Source organism: Callorhinus ursinus, unplaced genomic scaffold, assembly GCF_003265705.2.
Source record: "Callorhinus ursinus isolate GAN/ISIS: 27379988/994484 unplaced genomic scaffold, GSC_fseal_2.0 scaffold19, whole genome shotgun sequence".
Lineage (NCBI taxonomy): Eukaryota > Metazoa > Chordata > Mammalia > Carnivora > Otariidae > Callorhinus > Callorhinus ursinus.
The window spans coordinates 17982137-18005374 of record NW_027397081.1 but is presented as its reverse complement, the minus strand read 5'-3'; the positions used below and the strand labels follow the sequence as shown (position 1 = coordinate 18005374).

The window sequence follows — 23238 nt, the reverse complement described above, 5'->3', positions numbered from 1 at the left end:
TCCCTGATTTGTACAGAATGGGAAGCTGGCCAGAAGAGCTGCGTGGGAGTGGTGGGAGAAGCAAGGAGAGCTGGGGAGCGATATCTCCGGGATCCACCCCCTCTAGGTTGTCAGAGGAGTTGCTCCCTTATCACACTATATGATACCATGAAACTATTTTAACAAGGTTCTGGGTGACCTCTGAGGCTCTCCCAAATCGGGGTTCCAAATCCAAGCTAATTCAATTCAAAGAAATTGTATTAGTAATCACCCTGTGCCAAGACCTATACCAGGTCCTAAAGAGACAAGAGATGAAGTTCCAAGTACTTGTCCCCCAGGTACCTACTGCTTTTTCAAGGGACTGATGCAGGCGCTGGAGCAGAAAGTTTTCTCTTTGAACCCTGCCTCTGCTTCTCACTAGCTGCATGACCTTGGGGAAATTTCTTTTCCTCTTTGCGTTTCAGATTTTTCATCTTTAAAGGGAAGGTAATAATTCTTCCTTCTTTTTATTGTTTAGAGGGTTAAGTGGAATGATAAAAATAATCCAAGAAGGAAAGAGGGAGAAAGAGAGGGAAAGAGAAAGGAAGAAAAAGGGGGGGGGGGGGGGGGGGATTTTTTTTTTTTGCCTTTAGGCTTTTTAGGAATGAGAATAGGAGCCAGGGGGCGGGGTATCATGGCTGCTGCCAGTGTGCCGCGTCAGGGGACTTGTGGGTGTTACACTGACTGACAGCTCCGCTACCGCGGACCCGCCCCCTGCCCTCACCAGCCGAGCGGTGGTCAGGCCCGGGTAGCTCTGCGAGGCGGTGGCCGGAGAGGGAGCCATGGGGATAGTGCACGCCGGGAGTTTGGAGCCTCTTCCAGCTAATGGACCTGATTTTGGAGCATTAGAAGAGGCTGAGTTTGTTGAAATTGAACCTGAAGCCAAACAGGAGATTCTTGAAAACAAAGATGTGGTTGTTCAACATGTTCATTTTGATAGATTTGGAAGAACTAAAGATGATATCATCATATGTGAAATTGGAGATTTTTTTAAGGCGAAAAACTTTATTGAGGTGATGCAGAAATCTCATGAAGCTGGAGAAAAATTGCTTCGCCTAGGAATATTTAGACAAGTGGATGTTCTGATTGATACGTATCAAGGTGATGATGCACTTCCTAATGGGTTAGATGTTACCTTTGAAGTAACTGAATTAAGGAGATTAACGGGCAGTTATAACACCATGGTTGGGAACAACGAAGGCAGTATGGTGCTTGGCCTCAAACTCCCTAATCTTCTAGGCCGTGCAGAAAAGGTGACTTTTCAGTTTTCCTACAGAACCAAAGAGACTTCGTATGGCCTGTCCTTCTTCAAACTACGGCCCGGAAACTTCGAGAGAAACTTCTCTGTAAACTTATGTAAAGTTACTGGCCAGTTCCCTTGGAGCTCACTTCGGGAGACAGACAGAGGACTGTCTTTCCCATATGGAAGACCAACCACACTGTCAAGTGGGAGGGTGTGTGGCGGGAGCTGGGCTGCCTTTCCAGGATGGCGTCCTTCGGGGTCCAGAAGGAAAGTGGGCACTCGCTGAAATCACCTCTTTCGCATGCAATGGTCATCGACTCACGGAACTCCTCCATCTTGCCCAGAAGAGGTGCTCTGCTGAAAGTTAACCAGGAGCTGGCCGGCTACGCCGGAGGGGATGTAAGCTTCATAAAAGAAGATTTCGAGCTTCAGTTGAATAAACAACTTTTATTCGATTCCGTTTTCTCAGCGTCTTTCTGGGGTGGGATGCTGGTGCCCATTGGCGATAAACCATCAAGTATTGCAGACCAGTTTTACCTCGGAGGACCAACCAGTGTGCTGGGTTCAGCATGCACAGCGTTGGGCCGCAGAGTGAAGGTGACTACCTATGTGGAGAGGCATACTGGGCCGGCGGCCTGCACGTGTACACCCCACTGCCTTTCCGGCCAGGCCAGGGTGGCTTCGGGGAGCTCTTCAGAACACACTTCTTCCTCAACGCGGGGAACCTCTGCAACCTCAACTACAGGGAGGGCCCCAAGGCTCATATCCGGAAGCTGGCCGAGTGCATCCGCTGGTCTTATGGTGCTGGCATCATCCTCAGGCTTGGCAACATCGCCCGGCTGGAACTGAATTACTGTGTTCCCATGGGCATGCAGAAGGGTGACAGCACATGTGATGGTGTCCAGTTTGGAGCCGGGATCGGGTTCCTGTAGCTGACACGTGTGCTCGAGAGCCTGCAGGGGGAGCCCTGGGACTCAGGGCCATGCACCTTCTAGCCGAGTAAACACGCACCGTTCTTTGCAGTCCTCATGGGAAACCACGTCAATAAATTTTAAAGACAAAAACAAAACAGAACGAAAGAATGAAAATAATCAATAGAAATGAAGAAGAAAATACAACAAAAAATCCTTACCCAAGGAGGGGTAAACTTTAAGAGTGAAGCCTTGGATACAACAATTGGGCTAAAAGTTAATTACATAGAAGTTTCATAATTTTATTTTATTTATTTATTTTTTAACAGATTTTATTTATTTGATAGAGACACAGCAAGAGACAGAATACAAGCAGACAGTGGGAGAGGGAGAAGCAGGCCTCCTGCCGAGCAGGGAGCCCGATGTGGGGCTCGATCCCAGGACCCTGGGATCATGACCTGAGCCGAAGGCAGAAGCTTAATGACTGAGCCACCCAGGCGCCCCTTGAAGTTTCATAATTTTATAGTACCTCCTATTAGCCTTTGCCCTTTGGGAACACATACAGCTTCACAACCAGAATTTCCAGGTAATCTGCCTAGTCACTGAGGGACAAAGGATCTGTTTGGTCCATGTTTCCCAGAGACCCCAGATAAATGGGAAATTGGGGTACCTTGGACAATGGTGGAAGAAGGAAGAGTCAGAGCCTGCTGAGTCTACCTCCTAGATAATAGAGTAGACAACAGTGTGTGGGTGGCAAAGGAAGCTGGGAGGGGTAAGATTACATGGCCGTGGTAACTTATTTCTACCTTATAAAAAATTTGTAGTTTCTATATTGAAACAAGTATGAAGAATATATAGAAATATTTTATACAAATAGCTTTTCTGTTTATTTTAGTTTATTATGTCCCAATGGTTACAACTGGAGGACCTAGTCCTATCCCTACCTTCAACCCCCTTTAACCAAATGCTCTGTAGAAGAGAGAAACGTAATGACCTTGAGACAGTATCAAACACTGACCAACATCCCAATATGCAACCTGGACATCCTTTTGTTTTTCAGAGTCTTACCTCCCCAACTATGCTGTAAGCACCTTGAAATCAAGAGTCATGTCTTCATCTCTATTTGTAGGAATATTTGTAGGAATTCTTAGCATAGTGCTAGTCTCAATAAATCATTACTTGGAAGGCTCACCAGTCTTCATCTCTCACCAAAATTATTCCATTATTTACATTTACATTGTATGATTAACAACCAACCATGGTAAATCAAAATAATCAGCTTTCAATTGGCTAAACAGATTTGTTAGCATAGTAAATAATTATTCACCAGTAAATGAATTAGCCTAATTTGTTTAAGTGTAGGTCATAGATAAAACATCATGTTCCCACCATTTTAAGATATTGATTTGAACAGGAGATAAAGTCAGACAAAGGCCATGACTTTAGCACTGGATGAAGACAAGTTAATTTAAAGGAAACCAATCAGTCCAGCACCAGGCCAGCTGCCATGAGAGATAATGAAAGTACCATTGCCCTGTCCTCAAGGAGTTCTGAATCAAATTGAATAGTCAAGACATGCATGGCAATTAGGAAATAATAAAGACACTGTATATCCAAAACAAAAAGACGTAGAATAAATCAGCACTTTCAGATAGAAGGACTCCTTTTAAAAATAACATTCATTTATTAAATCAGAAAAAATATATAACCAAATATTAAAAATCATAGGTAATATGTCCTTCTAAGATTAGGACTATTGACACTTGGTATATCCCCAGAGTCATTTCTGAACCAATAAAAGGTTTTTTTTTTTTAAAGATTTATTTGTTTATTTGAGAGAGAAAAAGAGAGAGAAAATGGGGGGAGGGGCAGAAGGCGAGAATCTCAAGCAGACTCCCCACTGAGCATGGAGCCTGATGTGCGCTCAGTCTCATGACCCTGAGACCATGACCTGAACCAAAACCAAGATTCGGACACTTAACAGATTGAGCCCCCCAATGCCCCCAAATAAAAGGTATTTTAAAGAAAAGATCACCATAAAACAAATTTTAAGTTAATTATTTATACTCAATAACATATTATGAACAAAATTGAAGATACTCTTTTTGTTTTTTAGAGAGAGAGATAGAGCATGTGGGCACCTGCACGTGAGTGGAGGGGAAAAGACAGAGAGAGAGGGAGAGAATCTTAAGATCTTGATATCGTGACCTGAGATGAAATCAAGAGTCGGACACCGACCAACATAACCCAGGTGCCCCCCAAAATTGAAAATATTCTTACCAAATTGCAGATTACACAAGGCTAAGGAGGAGAGCCACTGAGGAAAGAATCACAATCTAGAAAGATCTTGCCAGAAGAGAACAAGGGCCAGACTAACAAGATTAAATTTAACAGAAATACCTCTAAAATCCTTACCTTAGATTGAAAGCGCATGAATCAACAGTGTCACTGACTGTCAGAATGCTGATGTAACCTACGCTGTCTCAAGGAAAGCAAAATGCTCCATAATAAGAAGGGAAAGTCCTTCTCTAGGTTGTGCTGATCTGACCATTACTTTGAGCTTTATACTTAATTTTATGGCAAGGTTGGTCAAGAGGACAAGAAGCAAGATGCAAATTATGTCATGTGAGTCATCATTGCAAGAGCTAGTGGTGCTTAGCTGGAAAAGAGGAGACTTTACCACTCGGTGTGTGCGTGTGCCTGTGTGTGTAAGTGTGTGTACATGTGTGTGCATGTGGATGTGGGGAAATTCTTGGCAACACACACACACAAAGAGTTATCCTGAAAAAGAATGATTTGATGTATTTTGTGTAAATTCAGAGGGGAAAAATAGTTGGACAACTCTGAAATCATTCCCACAAGCACCCTAGGAGGAATAATTATATAAACATCTGAGCCCTCCAACAATGGAACAGACTGTCTTTGTGGTAGCAAGTTCCCCTTTCTCTGAAACGACTTAAACAGAGGTAGAATAGGGAATGTGGGAGAGAGATTCCTGCCATTGGACTACAAGAATCCTGCGACCCCTTCCAACTCTAAGATTATGAAATAAAGTGAAAGAATATTACTGAACTAAATTAATAATTTTTACTCTTGATTTGTGTATTTGTGTATACGTGTGTGTGGGTATATGGGTGTGTCAAATCAAAATTGTCAAATATTTAGGTCTTGGAAACTTTCTTTTAAAAAGTACATCTTGAGGGGCACCTGGGTGGCTCAGTCGGTTAGGCGTCTCCCTTCGGCTCAGGTCATGATCCTGGGGTCCTGGATAGAGCCCTGCATCAGGCTCCCTGCTCGGCGGGGAGTCTGCTTCTCCCTCTCCTGCTGCCCCTCCTTCCCATTTGTGTGGTCATTCTCTCTCTCTCTCTCTCTCTCTCTCTCCATGTCAAATAAATAAATAAAATCTTTTAAAAAAATACACCTTGAGCTTAAACCTTAAAAAAGAGTACCCGCTTACTTCTCCATGAGGTAGTAGGGCAAGACAGACCTAGTCTGAGTTCCAAATGTGCCTCATACTAGCAGTATGACCTTGAGAAATATGAGTAAACTCTTGGGAGTCTTATTATCCCCATTTCCCATTTTATAAATGAAGAAATAACCTACAGTCAAAGGAGCATTGTGAGGATAATGCTATCACATTGCCTGACACACATTAAATAGTTAATACACAGAAGTTGTTTTTGGTATTATACTGGTCTTTCCCATCCCTTTCTTGGCAACCCTCCCTTTCTCTTCTTTCTCTCCTGTTTCTCTTCTTCCTCCCTGACTTTATCTTTCAAGGCACCATCAGTTTATCTCTATGTCAGTATACACCTGTCTCATCTCTCCTGTGATTCTGAGTGGTGTTTAAGGAAGATTGGACAGGCAAGGGTGTGCAAGGTATGGAATGTAAGCAGAATGGTACGAGAACGCAAAGTCAAAGGAGAGCGTGCCAGAGAAGCATGGGAGAGCAGCTCTTTCCCTTCCTTATTTCCTCCCTCTGCCCTCCTCCCCTCCCCCCACCAAAAAAGAATAGAAACAGGAAGGAAGACCAATGGAGGAAAAAATACGTCAAAAGGATAGGAGTGTGAACATCAGAAAAGGCAGGATCTCACCCAGGAGAGGCTCAGGAGGAAGGAAGAAGCAAGAGACACACCACTGGGCCCTGAGTGAGTGGAATGAAAAAGACAGATGATTTTAGAAAAGATAACTAACGAGTCTCTGATAACTCTAATTTTCTGGGCCTTGGTGAGCTTTGCTTAAGATTCGACTAAATGGAAATATAAGTAGCTGAGAAAGAAGCCAGTGGATAGGAACGGACATAATGGACTATATTGACTCTCAGAGATATAAGGGACCTTCTTAAAAGCATAATATTTTACATGATCATTTGTCAGGCTTCCTCTGGGTGAGTGAGCTCCTTGGGGGAAGGTAAAGGGGTTGGCTAACCTTAGTGTTTTCTTTAAAGTGCACCCTGCATTGTGCTAGAAATCTCGCAGCTTTACTGAGCAGACAGGGAGGAGGAAAGGACATAGGTACCCACCGCCATCTTCCTTTCTTCCAGGGGCCTCAGCAGATGAGCGCCCAACTAAGATCTGACACTTGCTTTCCTCTTCCCTCCACTTGCCTCTCTAACCCATGGTCTTCTCTGGCAGGGCCCTTGTTTGAAAGAATTAAACCGCTCTTAACCTTCCTAACCTTCCTGCTCTCACAGGGTAGAACTGATCTACAAGCCATCCGGACATTTACCCAGTGGATCTACCAAGTTCCTTTAAATCCCTCCCTCCACCCCAATTGCCTACCCTCAGCTCTTGCCTCTTCCTCCTCTGCACTCAGTGGTGGGAAATCTCCTTACATCCCAGCCTGTGATGATCTTCCCCTCCCATTATCCTCTTTGCCAGTAGCCCTTTTGTGGATCTGGACCTTGTTAAAAGACCCGGATGCAAAAGACCAAACTCAGAAGTTCCAGGAATAGAGCCTGGGAATCTATACTTGCACAAATCCACAGGTGACACACATTATTTGAGAACGCTTGGATTCTGTGTGATTGTTTAGGACTTCACTCTACATCCCCCTATATTCTGTATTAATTTTTAATGAGCTAGATCAAGCATCCAAAGTAAGCTGTGATCATACTTCTATCCTGGGTCCATCATTTATTTTTCTTGATATTTCCCTTCCCTGGCACAGGAAGAAGTGCTCAGAAAATGTCTGCAGATGATGCTGGGATCATTTGGGTTTTGTCAAGTTTATAGAATGACAGGTTGAGGTCATGCTGGTTTTCCATGACTCCGTCTTAGGAAAGTCACAAAGCCTACCAATCTGTAAGTACTCAGCCCTTGAAGATTTCCCCCAGGGACTGGAATTTTGAGAATTTCCCGGTCAGCTCTTCCTCTCTAGGCTGTCCACACGCCCCGCCCACATCCAATCAATGCTAGTGCTCTCTCATCACCAAGTCAACTGTACTCCTGATCCTTTTTTTTTTAATTTTATTATGTTATGTTAATCACCATACACTACATCATTAGTTTTTGATGTAGTGTTCCATGTTTCATTGTTTGCGTATAACACCCAGTGCTCCACGCAATGCATGCCCTCCTTAATACCCATCACCAGGCTAACCCATCCCCGCACCCCCCTCCCCTCTAGAACCCTCAGTTTGTTTCTCAGAGTCCATAGTCTCTCATGGTTTGTCTCCCCCTCCGATTCCCCCCCTTCATTTTTGCCTTCCTACTACCTTCTTCTTTTTTTTTTTAACATATAATGTATTATTTGTTTCAGAGGTACAAGTCTGTGATTCATCAGTCTTACACAATTCACAGCGCTCACCATAGCACATACCCTCCCCAGTGTCTATCACCCAGCCACCCCATCCCTCCCTGATCCTTCTGTTACCACTTCAGTGAGACAGTTTCTGCTCAGAATGACGGTATGACAAACGTTCTCGCTAAAGTCCTCCATTCTCTTCTGATACTTCATCTCCTAAGGGAAGAGAAACCTAGAGCAGAGGAAAAAGACAACACGACCATTGGATTTACGTAAAAGATGCAGCAACATAAAAGAAGCTGCCTTTGGTTAGAAACACAGAGCTATATTCAGTGACACGACTGAGCAGTTGATCATGTAAACCCATGAGAAAGCAGACACAGTGTGTTGGAAAATAATTAATCCTGAGGTCATCTTCATATACATCTTCATTTGGTGAACAGGAGCTAAATGACTTCAAGGTAATTCAGCGTATGTAATAGTAGTCTCAAAGTCTGAGCTGACAATCTTAAACAAGTTTTTTAGTGAGGACATCAGATGATTGATTGTGTAGAAAGTTGTGGGTGTTTTTTTCTCTGGCTCAAAGAAAGCATTGAACTGTGACTCACACTTTCACTCAGACTGTGGGCCCCCCCGTAAATAAGAACAATTCCATACAAGTCTATCTGCACCCAAAAGAGGGCAAAGCTACAAAAATGTCAAGAGTTGTTTTTTTTTTTCTTTTCCTTCCCTGACATATAGTTATCATTTTCAGTAGGCAGAAGGGCTGGTGGCTATTTGCTATTCAAATAATTTCAATAGACAATATTCAATATTCCCACCAGTTGGAGAGCTCATTGCCAGGATTCAGGTGAACCGTCCACGAAAATGTACTAGTTCCAAATCCTACCTCTTCTGAGATGCAACTCAAGCTTGCTCCCCACACTTCAAGACTGAGTCCAGGGCCAATCCTGACAAACATGAACACATCCCCCCTCTTTATTCATTTGCGGGCCTGCCCATCTTCCTGCTTTCGATTTCTCATTTCCACCTCCAGTTCTGCAGATGTTCTTTCCCCACCTCTGTACCCAACCTAAATTCAACCTATCATTCAAGGCTTGGTTCAGGTACTATCTCTTCTGCAGAGCTTTCTCCAGCAGCTTCCCCTCAAACCGATCACTCCATTCTTTCTTAGGCCACAGCACTGAGTCCGTGACATAGGTTAGCGCTCTGTCTTTCATTTCTAGGTGTTTGGGGATTGTCTCTTCAGGTGGACTACAAATGTGTCTTACATCAAAGAGATACTTCTTCCCCACCTAGTAGTTGTGGGACCTTGAGCAAACCATGCCTCAGTTTTCCCTCTATAAAATGGGGATCATACAATACTTAGAATCAGAGTGAAAATTGATTAAAGCAACTGTTTATTAAATGTTAGATATTACTGTTACATGGTGCCGAATGCAGAAATGCCTGCTTCACTGCAGGATAACATGACTTCTCAGTCCACAAATGAGCTCAGAACTGTGAGCATTCTGATCTAATTTGTGAGCTCTCTGTAACCTTCTCAAAGCTCATAGTGAAAGAAAATCTTTCCACACACACACACACATTTATAAATAATATACATATTGATATACATCTTCGTACTTTCTAAAATTAAATATTTAAAATGAAATTTAAATTGTCAAACAAAATGGCTGCCCAGCTCCTGAGGAATGTGGGCACATCACCTTGGCGATTCCCTCCCCCTACTGAAGGTGCCACCTGTGAAGCTCCTGGAGTCATAATCCTGGGATTTTATTCCCCTGCTTACCCATCACATGGAGATTGGAAACACAAATCTTAAGTTGTTCAGATCTAGCTTTATTTATCAGCAGCCTAGGAGGTACGTATTGAGGAGTAGAAGTCTTTGTCCAAAACATTGTTGCTCCTGGAGGGTCCTGCCCTGGGGTAAAGCTGCAGGTCTCTTTATCAGAAAGGAACAACCCACAGTGTTGTTAGGAACTGACTTGTATCACCCCAAAATTCATATGTGGAAGTCTTAACCCTCGATGTGACTGCATTTGGAAACAGGGCCCCTAGGGAAGTAATTAAGGTTAAACGAAGTCATAAGGGTGGGGCCCTCATCCAATCTGGCTGGTGTCCTTATAAGAAGAGACAGATCTCAGGGATGCCTGTGCACAGAGAAAATTTAGCCATGTTGAGGACACTGCCAGAAAGCAGGCTTCTGAAAGCCAAGGAGAAAGGCCTCTGGAGAAACGTACCCTGCCAGCATCTTGATCTTGGACCTCCAGCCTCCAGAACTATGAGAAAACAAATCTGTTGTTGAAGCCACCTCATCTGTGTTATTTTGTTACAACAACCTAACTGCCTAACACACGTGCAAATGCCACAAGATATAAATTCTCTATATTAATGATAATATCCTAAATAGACCAATGCATGAAGACCCTGATAATCACAAAGGAAAGCAGAAGACAGTGCTGGAACTCAAGACGCACCAGTTTAGCTGGGAGAAGGGGGCTACTGAGAGCAGATAGGGAAGAACATTTCAGCATACCGAGTGCTGCCAAGGGAAGGCCAATGGAAAGAACATGCTGGAGTGGGGCAGCCCCGGGTATCTTCTGCTTAGAGGTACCGTGAGCCTCCTGCGATGACAGGGTCAGAGGTGGTCGGTTCCAGATTCCCACTTCGCTTCCTGCTTGCCCTGGCTGTGGCCAGGCAGTACCAAGGGCCCAGAACCCCACTGCACTACTCTCCCCGCTCCCCTCCCTCACTGTGACTCTTGCCTCCCAAAACTCTCATTATCAAAGCCCGATTTCCAGAAACTGGTCCTGGTCTGAATCATGAGCCACACTTAAGCTGCACATTTGAAGTAATTAACTATGGTGACCAGAAGTGTTGTGCTGGAATATCTATTCAGTGGGCTGTCTCAGAACACTCTGAGCCATGTTCTCTGTGATCTCTTGCCATTTTTAAGAAAAATACAGCCAGCAGTCTTCTTGGGGATGATGGGGTCAGGGCTTGAAGGTGTCAGGAATTACAGAGCGTGAGACTCAGATAATCTTTTTAACTGTTTCCATTTCACTTCTGCATTTTAAGCACCTCGAAAGAGCACCCCGGTACTTCTGCCATAGAATCATTCTTGTCGGGGAGTCTAGAGACCTGAGTTCGAGACATTTCTATGCAAATAACTTCTAAGTCCATTTTTTTCACACTATAGGTGACGAATCTTGCAAATCTATGTTTCTTTGGGCATAAACTATGAGCACTTTACGTGGTGAGGTGTCCAGAGAGCCCCCAGACAAGAGTCTGGAAATCTGTATTGTCATTCCTGCTTTCCCTAACCAGCCCTGTGGCCTTTGGCATCCACGCCCCTTTCCTGTCTAGGTCTCAACTTCCTTGTCTGTAAAGAACAGGGATAAACTTTACCGTCCATAAAATCCCTTCCAGTTGCAGAATTTTAAGACACTATGGAAAGAAAAAAAATGTCCAGGGCAAAAACAGATTGTGTGTGTATGTGTGTGTCTGGGCACACATCCCCCTCGCTCTGCGACTGGTGAATGGGCAATGCAGGGTGTTCACTAAAACAGTACGAGCATTCTTGCTTAACTTGTTTGGCTACGGGCAGCGCTCACTGCTATGGCACCTCTACCCACACGCTAACTAATGCCAACCAACCAAATGTGTAACGTTAGGTTAACAGTGAAAATATACATGCGGCGTGGAGAAAAGCCCACTCAGAGAGGCTCCTTGAAGGAGGTAGGCTCTGAGCTGTGTATGCCAGAAAAAAGAAGAGAAATCCACCCCTTTCGCCCCTCCGGCTGCACTGAAATACCAGGGCACCGCATGGTCATCCTGAAAATTCCAAGCCACACAACGGGCTGCATTCACTGCCTCGTGGCCATCATCCTCCCGCATGCTTTGGCGCAAAGATACAATGCACACGCCAGTCTCGAATTAGAGTCAACCTGACACGGCATCCGCTGCAGATTAAATAAAAATTTACCAGGTAAAAGCCAAATGTGATAAACTTTGCAACAAATAAGAGGATTTGGAAAAGTGTATTAAAATGGTGGGGGTGGGTGGGAAGGCTTAGCCAAAACAAGGCAGCCATTGAAATTTAGGAAGTGGCTCCTTTAATTAAGGACCGTCTTCTTGAATTACATTCATTTCTCTTACCCCTTTCAGGGCAGTCCAGGGTGAATAATATGTTTGTTTCTGGCTAAAGAAGTGCCAAGTTTAAAGGTAGTTTTTGGTTAATAAAACTGGTCCCAACTATCAGCCAGAAATCTGTCTACTTTTATAGACCGAGAGAAACTGGTTTAACCCTGATCTTCAAGAATAAAAGTATATACTAATCCATAGCACCTCTCATTTTAAAGCAAGTTCAGGGCCAGTGAGAAATAAGAGTAAATGATATTTAGATCTACTTGTCTGTTCCTTGCGCCTTCTCCCACCTGTCCCAGTGTAGCACTAAGACGTGCCTTTGACTGCTAGGTGGTGTAGCCGACGTACCTTGGCCAGCAAAGCATTTTTGAAATTGTTTTTCCTTCTGACACAAGAACTAGCAAGGGCTTCTCCTCGTGTGTCAGAAAAACAAAATTCTCACTCTTGATACTGATATTCAGAACCTGCCCCTCAGCTCAGCCCATTACTCTCAACATGGGTCACAGACACCAACCAGACCAGCCTCTTCAGTACCACCCACATCCACAGACTCTCCTACTCCTGTGCCCTTGCTCATGCTGGTTTCCATTTTATTTGCCCAGTTCACTGCACCCATCTCTATTCTTGCCAGAAAGCCAGGCATGTAAAAGGAAAACAGTAAGTATATACTGAAAAAAAAAAAAAAGAAAGAATGAAAAAGGAATGGACATTGTTTGAAACCCATTCCATTGCTCCCACAGGGCTAGAATTCTAGTGATTCCTCTAAGGTCACATTGAGTACAGGTTGCCCCATGAACTCTTCAGCTCTTCACCCTCCATGAACTTCTACTTTCCCCTAAAGTTATGAGGGGCCTGATTTGCCCTTTGAGGACCAAGTTGTTTTTTTCAGTGCCTAACCTAGACTTAAACACTCAACACGTAATTCCCCCAATTGTCCATAGGAACAAAGATACTGAAGCTGGGATTTAGAAGACCTGCGTGCTATATTTAGCTTTCAGCGTGATCTAATTTGATTTAATTATGTGGTCTTCCCTCTTTCTTCCTGACTCGTGCAATGTGGCCCTCATCTGACCTCCCTCTACCATCTCTAAAGTCTGGAGTTGCATTCAGAGGGTAGGGGGTACAGCCAAACTGTCTTGATTCATATCCCAGCTATGAAATTTCTTAGCTGTGTGACCCTGGGCAAGTTACTTAACCCTTCTGAATTCTTAGTTCCCTCATCACAGACTAATTGTGAAGGTTAAATAAATACACGTAAACTGCTTTGAATATTGCCAGGTACCTAAAATGTCCAAACACTCACTAACATTATGCTCTAGCTACACTGGCCTTCTATTACTCACAACACACCATCCTCCTTTCTACCTCAGAACTTTCAAACATGTGACTCCTCTCTCCCTTGGATGTTCCTTGCTCATACTTTTCCTCCAGGCCTCAAGCGAGATGGCCTTTTGTCAGGGAGGCCATTCATGACCCGTGGAATTCTAGGTTAAGTCTCTCCTGATGCATTCCCATAGTTCCCTGCATATCAGCATGACACTAATCACATGTGCAATTTCTCGTTCAATGATCATCTTTCAGGTTAGACTCTTCACTCCAAAGGTAAGAAGGGGATGTATTTGTCTTATTCATCCTTGGACACCAAACACCCAGCACAGGTAACAATTCAACATTTATTGGGTAAACGAATCAGTGAACTGTAAAGAGAATTCGAGAAGTTTCATGGAGGTGACAGTCCCTTACTTTGGGACAAGGTTACATCCAATAATGAAATTGTAAGATGCAAAATAGATTAGGTTAGCCACCTAGAGACCAGACAGTGTATACTCAAGTAGTTAGGCAGATGGAGAGACACACAAGCCCAGGTTAAGTGCTCCAGGATGGATAGGACATGAGCATTAGTTCCGCAAAACAGGGGAGCAGAAAGCTCAGTGGTGCACTGGATGACAAATATTTTTGCCACCTGTAATAAATGACCATGGCAGATATCCTAAACCTTTCCTCTCCAAAGGGAGCAGCACATGATTCCAATCACCTGGATAATTTTAGTAATGCCTTCTTTCGATACATTCCTGAAGAACAATGGTTCTCTCGGGCATTGTTGCTTTTCTCCACTTCTTTAGCAACACACGCCAAAAAGAAGTGGTGATGAAAATACAGATTTTAAGCTAGCACACGGCCCCTCCCTCCTGAATCTACCTTTAGAGTAGAAAATAGCTCAGCATTAAATATTTAATAAGTGAAGTTGCTCGGTGCCACGATAACCCGCAGCACAGTTTCTAAAGCACACTCACACATTTCTAAGTCTCCTAATTAATCAGAGCAAGTTAGAACCTCATTGCATTGTAGACAGCTCTAACAAGCTTGTTTTAAAGGAGTTAAAGAAATGTGTTGATTGGAGCAAGTCGGGAGTTCCAACAATAAAGACACTGCATCCAAGGCGCAGAGGCAGTTCTGCGGCAGAAGCAGAAAGAAGTGAGGCAAGTGAACTTGGCTGACTGGCAGACTGGTGCCTTCCTCCGGAATTACCACCTCAAAATGTCTCTCATCAAACTGCCTGTACATTCTCTCATTTGGGCAGAACAGGCAGGTCCCTACTCTTGTGTTTCGGCTTTTGTTCCTCGAACTCGGCAGCATGGCACAGGTGCTGAGGCATGCAGGGCAGTGGAGATGGGGAGAGCAGGGAGGAGGGTGCAGAGTCCTGGCGCAGCCTTGCCGCGCACGCAGAGAGGAGAGAAACCGTCCCCTCGTTTCTGCACAGTGGGAAAGAAGGGTGAAGGGTCTGCAGATTAATTCATGGTGACAACCTTTGTGAAGAACCTCGGCGTTTGATCTTGAAAAGACTTCATAATTCTTTTGATGGCTTTGAGAAGAGACTGGGTAAAAAGTTAACTTCCTTTTTGATTCTCTTATCAAGAGTAAATGAAGTTCAACTTCGCACATTTTCTAGCGAGCGAGCCGCCCCCCTCCACCTTCTTGGGACCCAGAGATCGAGTTCGTGATTGAGAGAATTCAATAAATGTGGGGAAATGTGACCCGTTGGGGAACAAAGATCCCAATGTGTTCCTCTCCAAAGGGAACATGACTCTTCCCCTGAAACTGTCATAAGCCTGGGCCAGAGAAACATTCCTACCTCCGCAGGCAGGCGCTGAGCGATCAGGTGCACCGGTCCTGACCCCAGGGCTGCAGTGCACTTCCTTTTCAATGAAACTGACCTGGGCAGGAAGACAGAGGATCCAGGACCTGGTGAATGGACAGAGTGAGGTTAGCTGGGTTTGCAAACAGGGTTCCTCCACTGTGCCTCCAAGTGACCTTGTCTCAGTGATGTCCTCTGCCTAGGCCTCGGGTTCCCATCTGTGCCATGGGATAACAATTTCATCCTTCTCTAACTCACCAGGTCAGCATCAAAATGTTGACATTTCACCTGCCATCCTGCTACACAGCTGTATAGAGGGGTCTGGCCTCCAGTCCCCGCTGGTCTCATATCAGATGGGCTGATATTTCCACTTGGTGCTTGCCTAAAAAAAGGATGGGTTAGCCTGGTGATGGGTATTAAAGAGGGCACATATTGAATGGAGCACTGGGTGTTATATGCAAACAATGAATCATGGAACACTACATCAAAAACTAATGATGATTGACATAACATAATGAAATAAAAAAAGGAAGTACACTTTTGATTCAAATAACTAATGGCTTGTACCAAGAAGAATAAATATTCCTAATAAAAGCTGTGTGAGTCTTTTCAATTTTATCCTTTGTGCCTCAATTAGCTACTCAAAATTAATTATTTACATTTTGAAAACCTAAGCAACAATTTTGGAGCTTTCCCACTAATTTTTTTAAAGACATTATTTATTTGTGCAAGAGAGCACGAGCAGGGGGAGAGGCAGGGAGAGAAGGAGAGAATCTCAAGCAGACTTCCGCTGAACACAGAGCCTATGTTGGGGCTCGATCTCACCACCCTGAGATCATGACTTAAGCCAAAATCAAGAGTCAGATGCTTAACAGACTGAGCCACCCAGGTGCCCTTCCACTAATTTTTAATGTAGTATTGTATAGCCAGGCTTAACTTTACACATCTGCTTTGGTTAGATTTATCATCTGTTATTTATCAGCATTCTTACTTGATAATCCATAGCCTTCCCCAAGATATTTGCACACCCCAGAGGCTTCTACAGGGTGGAATGTCCTTCCCGTTCTTTTTCAGTTGGGGATCTTCACCTGTTAACCAAATAGTCTCTTATTAGCTCTCGTCCTCCGAGAGAAAGAAAGACTTGCATTCACATTTTTAACTTTCTGGCTCTCATCTCTGGCCTCCTCATATATTATATTCAATTCAATCAACAGTTATCAAGTTCCCAATATGTGCCAGGAGGCTTACCGGCACCGCCTGCCTTCCAGATGTAGATAGTCTTGTGGAGGCAGATTTCTATCTCAGAACTTTTGTCTGCCGGAAGCGGCTTTCAGAGATCATTCACCATAAATCCCTTTATTTTACGCATGCTACTGTGAAGATGCAGCAAGGTAAGGCGATTTACCCAAGTTCTACCTTCCCCATGACTGATTAAGGACTGGAGTTTGGGCCCCATCGTTCCGAGTCTAGGGTTTGTCCCACCATATGCTAGTGGGGGAATGAAAACAAACACAAAACAAAAAAAACAAAGTTTCTCCACTGTTGCTTTATCCAGTGAACAGAGAAACGCGAGAGCAATCTCCGTTCTATGGATCTGAGAATTAGGGTAGATAACTAAGAAGTAACTTAGAAATACATAAACATTTTAAATCCAACATTTCATCATCTACAAATTTATATTGGACATTTAAGAAATTTGAGATGATTTGACCAGGGCCAATATTTAATCAATCCTGCTATTTCCTGTCTCCTAACTCTCTTCATGTGTTCTTAAAGTTGAATGTAACTCTAACTCTGATCCAATCAGACCCATTTTTTTTCTTTAATGGTTTGAAAATATTTTTTTAGGTTGCAAAGATTATGAGTTACCTTTTAATTTTACTTACTGTTTTATTGAGGTACAATTGATACACAAGAATTGCCCAGATATCGTGTATGCAATTTGATGAGTTTGGTCTTATGCATACACCCTTGAAACCAATACCATGGCCACCATCTCCAAAAGTTTCCTTGTGTCCCTTTGGTTTTTTGTTTTGTGTATGTGTGGTGGGAACATTTAATATGAGATCTACCCTCTTAACACATTTTTAAGTGTACAATACAGTAATGCCAACTATAGATACTGTGTGTTGCACAGCACATCTCTAAGCATATTCATCTTGTATAACTGAAACTTTATACCAGTTGAATAATAATTCCCCATTTCCCTCATCCTCTGGCCCCTAGTAACCACTGTTCTATTCTCTGCTTCTGCGGGCTTGACTGTTTTAGGTACCACGTAGAGATGATATCACACATTATTTGTCCTTCTGTTACTGGCTTATTTTACTTAGCATAATGTCCTCCGGGTTCATCCATATGGTTGTAAATGGCAGGATTTCCTCTTTTTTAAAAGGCTGAATAACATTCTATTGTGTGACTATACCATGTTTTGTTTAACCATTCATCTGTCGATGAACATTTAGAGTGTTTCCATATCTTGGCTATTGTCATAATGCTGCAATGTATGTGGGAATGTAGATATCTCTTCGAGATACTGATTTCCTTTCCTTTAGATATACACCCAGAAGTGGGATTGCTGGATCAAACGGTGGTTCTATTTTTATTGTGGGGATGGGAACCTCCATACGTTCTCCATGGCAGCTACATGATTTTACATCCCCACCAACTGTATAGACAGGTTCTAATTCCTCCACATCCTCACCAACACTTTTTACCTTTTCTTTTTTGACTGCATTATCACCTGTCTGTACTTTCCTCTTCCCTGTGTGCTATTTCCAGAGTGTTCTTGAGGGAAGCCTTGCTAACCAGTGATCCCCACCACATATTAAGCACACTGAAGTTGTCTCCTACCCTATCCATCACTTTCCTTTGGGAAAGTAGGGCCCTTTCCTTAAAGATCTAGTCTTTTAACCAGGCTGGAATTTTAAAGCACAGCCAACCAGCCTTGGCTATCTCAAGGGGCTGTTTCTGCTGACCCCTCTCATGTGTTCCTGCTTAGAAGTACCTCACCCCAGCAGCCCAGGAGTGATCTCAGAATATATGAAACATCCTTCAGGGACTTGTTTAAAAACCTTTTGTGTACATAAATTCAGAGCAAATAATAGCCTATTCCATAAATGTCATGAGGCCTTAGAGATTATCTCATCCAATTACAGACAACTGAGGCTCAGAGCAGTGAAGTAAATTAACCCAAATGTATGTAGCTACTTGGTGACAGAACTAAGTTTAGGATTCAAGTTTCCTAAAGCCCATGGTAGTACATTTTTCAATATATCACATTCCTATTCAAATTAGAACTATATAAGTAGTAATGAATTAGTAATGAATATTTACTGAGCGCTAGAAGGCAAAAGGCTCCATGCTAGGTGCTGCAGGGGATACAAAAATGAATTACATGCACTTCCCATCCTCTAGGGGCTCATAGCCTAGGAGAGGAGGGAAACAACCCTGTAATTTAAGGCAGCTTTCAAAACACTACAATATTGGAGATTAAGCAGTAAAAGATTGGGAGAGATGAGAAAGGGAGTTATTTTGACTCTAGAGATTTAAGAAACCCAGTGGAGAAGCCATGTTTGAGCTGAGCCTAGAAGGATGAGTAGAATTTTGAGAATAGCCATGGAGACAGAGGGCAATCTAGACCAACAGGATGCAACCATAGAGCAGGATGGGTTTCTGAGCTCCCCTCTGACCTCACTAATTAATTAGAGAAGGTGGCATCTGAATTTCTGGTGACCAGATGCAGGGTTAGACACTCTGGACTGGGCTTGGAAGTCTAGCTTCTGATCCATTTCCAGTACTAGCACAGGCCGTAGTGTTTATTGATTGGTGTATGTAAATGCTATGGCCTGTGTTGTCTGGGTTCATATCCCATCCCCACCACCTACTAGCAGAATGACATTGTGTAAGTTATTTAAATCGCCCTTGGCCTCATCTGTAAAGTGGAAACTATAACATTTACCTCATAAACTTGTTGTGAGAATTAAATGAGTTAATATAGGTAAAGTGCTTAGAACAATGTCTGGGACATGGTGTTAGATAAGTGTTTGTTCATAGGGTCCAAACTGACTGAATGCAGTAGGTTCTTTCAGATCAAAGATTCTTTGTAGAGGCAAAACGAAACCAAATAAAAAGTGAGGAGTTCCTATTCTGTTACTCAGATAAAAAGGAGGAGAGAAATGCCTTGGTACCAAATTCTGTGATGAATTAATGAAATAAATGCTTAGGGTAGAGTGTCCTTCATCATTGCCCCAATACCCTGACTCACCTCTGCCAGCAGATCCCAGACAGGTGAGGTGACCCCCGGTGATGTTCCTCACCCTGAGATGATGGGTTTGGCCTTACCCGGAATTATAGTCTTCTTGGTAATGCATTGAACTCACATGGGAGCTTGATTCACCATGGCTCAGAATAGATCCTGACCTCACTGTGGGCTCCCTGTGCTAATGGTTTCATGTATCCCAGATTGCATTACTACCAGGAATCGATTTTTCAGCTCTTTAAAAACAGTCTATTTTGGTCACCTTTCCCCCACTCTTAGAGATGTATTTATTTCCCAGAATGTGCAGCGACTCTCAGACAAAATAAATTCTGGTAACTGAAATGGAACCAATCTGTTGTCCAGTTGTCAGGAAAGTTGGGAGGTTTTCCTTGGGAAATTCTTTTGTAAGTCAAAGCAAAGGAAATTCATTTCTCTAATGTGGAGGCCCAAAGTGAAACAAACAATGTAACATCCAGCTGAGATTTGAGAACTTCTAGGAACGCTGTCCAGTATATGGAGCTCAACAGGTTATAGAGTGGCTACCACTATCCAATATGGTAGCCACTAACCCAAATGGTTATCAAGCCCTTGGAATGCAGCTGGCATATTTAAGGAAATGAATTTCTAACTTTGTCTAATTTTAATTCATTTTAATTTAAAAATCAGTACTTCATTCAATACTGAAAAACTTTCTAAGTTTGGGGAAATTGGGGGATACAAATATACATCAGCTATAAATATTATGCAATCTAAATACACATCAAGTATTTCTGATTAAAATTTAGCATCCAAATTAAAATGTGTTATAAGTGCAAAATACACTGGATTCATAAACTTAGTATTAAAAAAGAATGTAAAATATCTCTTTAATAATCTTCTCACATTGATCACATGTTGAAATGATAATATTTTGGTTATGTTGGGTTGAATAAAATATATCATTAAAATTAAGTTCACTGAACTCTTATTTAATGTGGCTTAGAAAAAGTCTAAGATACTTTTGTGGCTCACATTATATTTCTATTGGACAGCACTATTATGGAACAGTTTCAAAAATAGCAACCCATTTGTTCTTTACAACAACCCCATGAGTTTCTCAGAACAAGTGTTATTATTTCTGTTTTGAAGATATGGAAGCAAAGGTTCAGGTAGTTGTGGCTCACCAAACCCTGGAATGAGAGGCAGAGACTGACTTCATGGCTTCTGAGTGAAATCCCAGCTCTTTCAGTGCATTGGTTGGCTTGAAACGTTAGAGGAAACTTAAGAAAGGCCACTTGGACTTTTAAACTGAACCTACTAATTCTGTACCTAAGCAGTTCAAAGGAGTCTAACAAGCCTTAAAAGAACAACATATCCCAAGCAAAGTTCACATGAAGATGCTCACCAGAGACACTGTCAACATATGAACTGCATTTATTTGGCCTTTGTGTCTGTTTGGGGATTCTTGAACCAGCGTTTCCATGCTATACGCAGGGTATTCAAATGTATCATATGACCATTGCTCTGTATCATGCAGATGAACCTAGACAGTGAGGTTTGCCCAATAATTGCAAGGCCAACAACCAGCTGACTAACAAAAGGAAACTAAAATATAGGCTACATATTAACAGCAAGAGAAAAAAGCTATAAGGAACCCAAGAGGAAAGCAAGGAATGTCCAATTCATTAATTGAAAACAAAAACAAAAACAAAACCCATACAATTTCACGGATTATTAAAAAATAGAATTTAAAAAATAAAGAGGGATGACATCTTCATGAATGAGAACATGAAATATTGTAAGTTGTCGCTACTCTCTCCAACTACCAACAGGGAGCATTTAATAAAGAAACACGTTAAACTACACCATAGGGATACAATCAGCCAAATACAAACTGTTGGCAACTCTACCAGACAAACACCCAGATTCTCCAAAAACAATATATTTCAAGAGGAATGCAAAAGAAACGGGGAAATAACATAAAGATTTAAAAAGTCTTGGGACACGGGTGGCTCAGTCAGTTAAGCATCTGCCTTCAGCTCAGGTCATGATCCCAAGGTTCTGGGATCGAGTCCCACATCAGGCTCCTTGCTCAGCGGGGAGCCTGCTTCTCCCTCTGCCTGCCGTTCCCCCTGCTTGTGCTCTTTCTCTCTCTCTCTCTCTCACAAATAAATAAATAAGATCTTTTAAAAAAAAAGATTTAAAAAAGACTTAAAAGATACAATATCAATTATAATCTGTGAATCTTGTTTGATCCTGATATTTTTTAATTACTAAAAGTTTTTTAATTTAAGAATTTTAAACAACTGGAAATTTGAACATTGGATATTTGATAAGGAATTGTTGTTCCATTTTATTAGCTATGATAGTGAAATTGTAGTTATTAGTTTAGTAGTCCTTATCTTTTAAAGCCTTTCTTAAGTTTCTTAAGTTTCCCCTATAGTTGCAAGCCAACCAATGCACTAGAAGATCTGGGATTTAAAGGTACAATTTACATTTGTAAAATATTTACAAATAAAATATGCCTGAGATTTGCTTCAAAATACTATAAAAGTAGTTTAAACCCTGGCACAATTCTAAATTACTGTTAGTTCTATACAGGTAATAAGAGTTGAAAACAGAAGAATATATTCCAGGGCCCTTGCTACAGACTCAATTTTCTTTTATTAAAAGCTTGCTACCCAAGATTTCTAAAATGTCTGCTTTGAGGTATGATAGAGTAAGTGGTATCAGACTAGCTCTCTCACTTAACTAGAAAATTTTAACTAGATAATTGGTCAAAATATAGGAAACAAATATAGACTGTGGCCCTAAGATAAAAAATAAAAATGAGATAAGCCCAATAATTGCTTTTATTTTGTGACTAGAGATATATTCCTGAATATAAAGCTAGGAGGGAAGTTCCTTAGCAAAGCAAAGAGTTCTTGCTGGCTTGAGAAGACAGAGCTCCAAGTTTAAGGAGGCTGTAGTGGCTGGAATGTGCAAGTTGGAGTACTTGAGAGAGGAGAGCTATGCCGAGAAAGAACTCCAGAAATCTGGAAAGAGATCTCCTCAAGTTTGATATTATCCTAAGCCAATACAGGCATCTGGTGAGAGTGTAAGAGGCTTGGTAAAGAAAAACAACCAAGGAATAATCAATTACCAGGGAACTATAAACTGAGCAGCTACCAGAGCTCACATAGGACTGGGGGACTTGGAAATTCCTCCAGACAAGTAAGAGATTTCATTAAACACTTAAAGAATTTCACAGAGACCCAGAAAGGACACACCTTAATAGTGGAGCTAACATCACCCTAGAGTAGAGGCTCCAAAATGACCCTAACTGAGCTCAAAAACAAACCTCAAAGGACCAAGCTGATGCAGAAGTAAATTAACCACCTGCCAGAATAATGCCCAACACTGTTTAAATAAAGGCAACAAAACCAGACACTCAACAAGTGGCATTAAATGTCTCACATTCAATCAAGAATTACTAGACATATGGAGAAGCAGAAAAATGAGACCTCTATGCAGGAACGAAATCAAGCATTAGAAAAAGATCTAGAAATAATATATATGCTGAAATTAGCAGAAAATATTTTATGATAAATATAAATATGTTCAAGAATTTAAAGGAAAACATGAACAAAATGGAAACTTCATGCTGCTTGTAGACATAAATCTAGAAAAGACAAATCTAATCTATAGTGACAGAAGGCAGATCAGTAGATGACTAGGGGTGCTGATGGGACATTGACCGGAATGGGGCTCCAGGAATTTTTTTTTTTGGAATATTTTATAATTTGATTGGGGTGCT

General features: G+C 42.2%; 1 pseudogene; it reads left to right on the top strand.

Annotated features, from left to right (window-relative positions):
- The first annotated feature begins 710 nt into the window (after nucleotides 1-710).
- Nucleotides 711-2316, top strand: LOC112840523 (sorting and assembly machinery component 50 homolog pseudogene; annotated as a pseudogene).
- Nucleotides 2317-23238: the final 20922 nt, after the last annotated feature.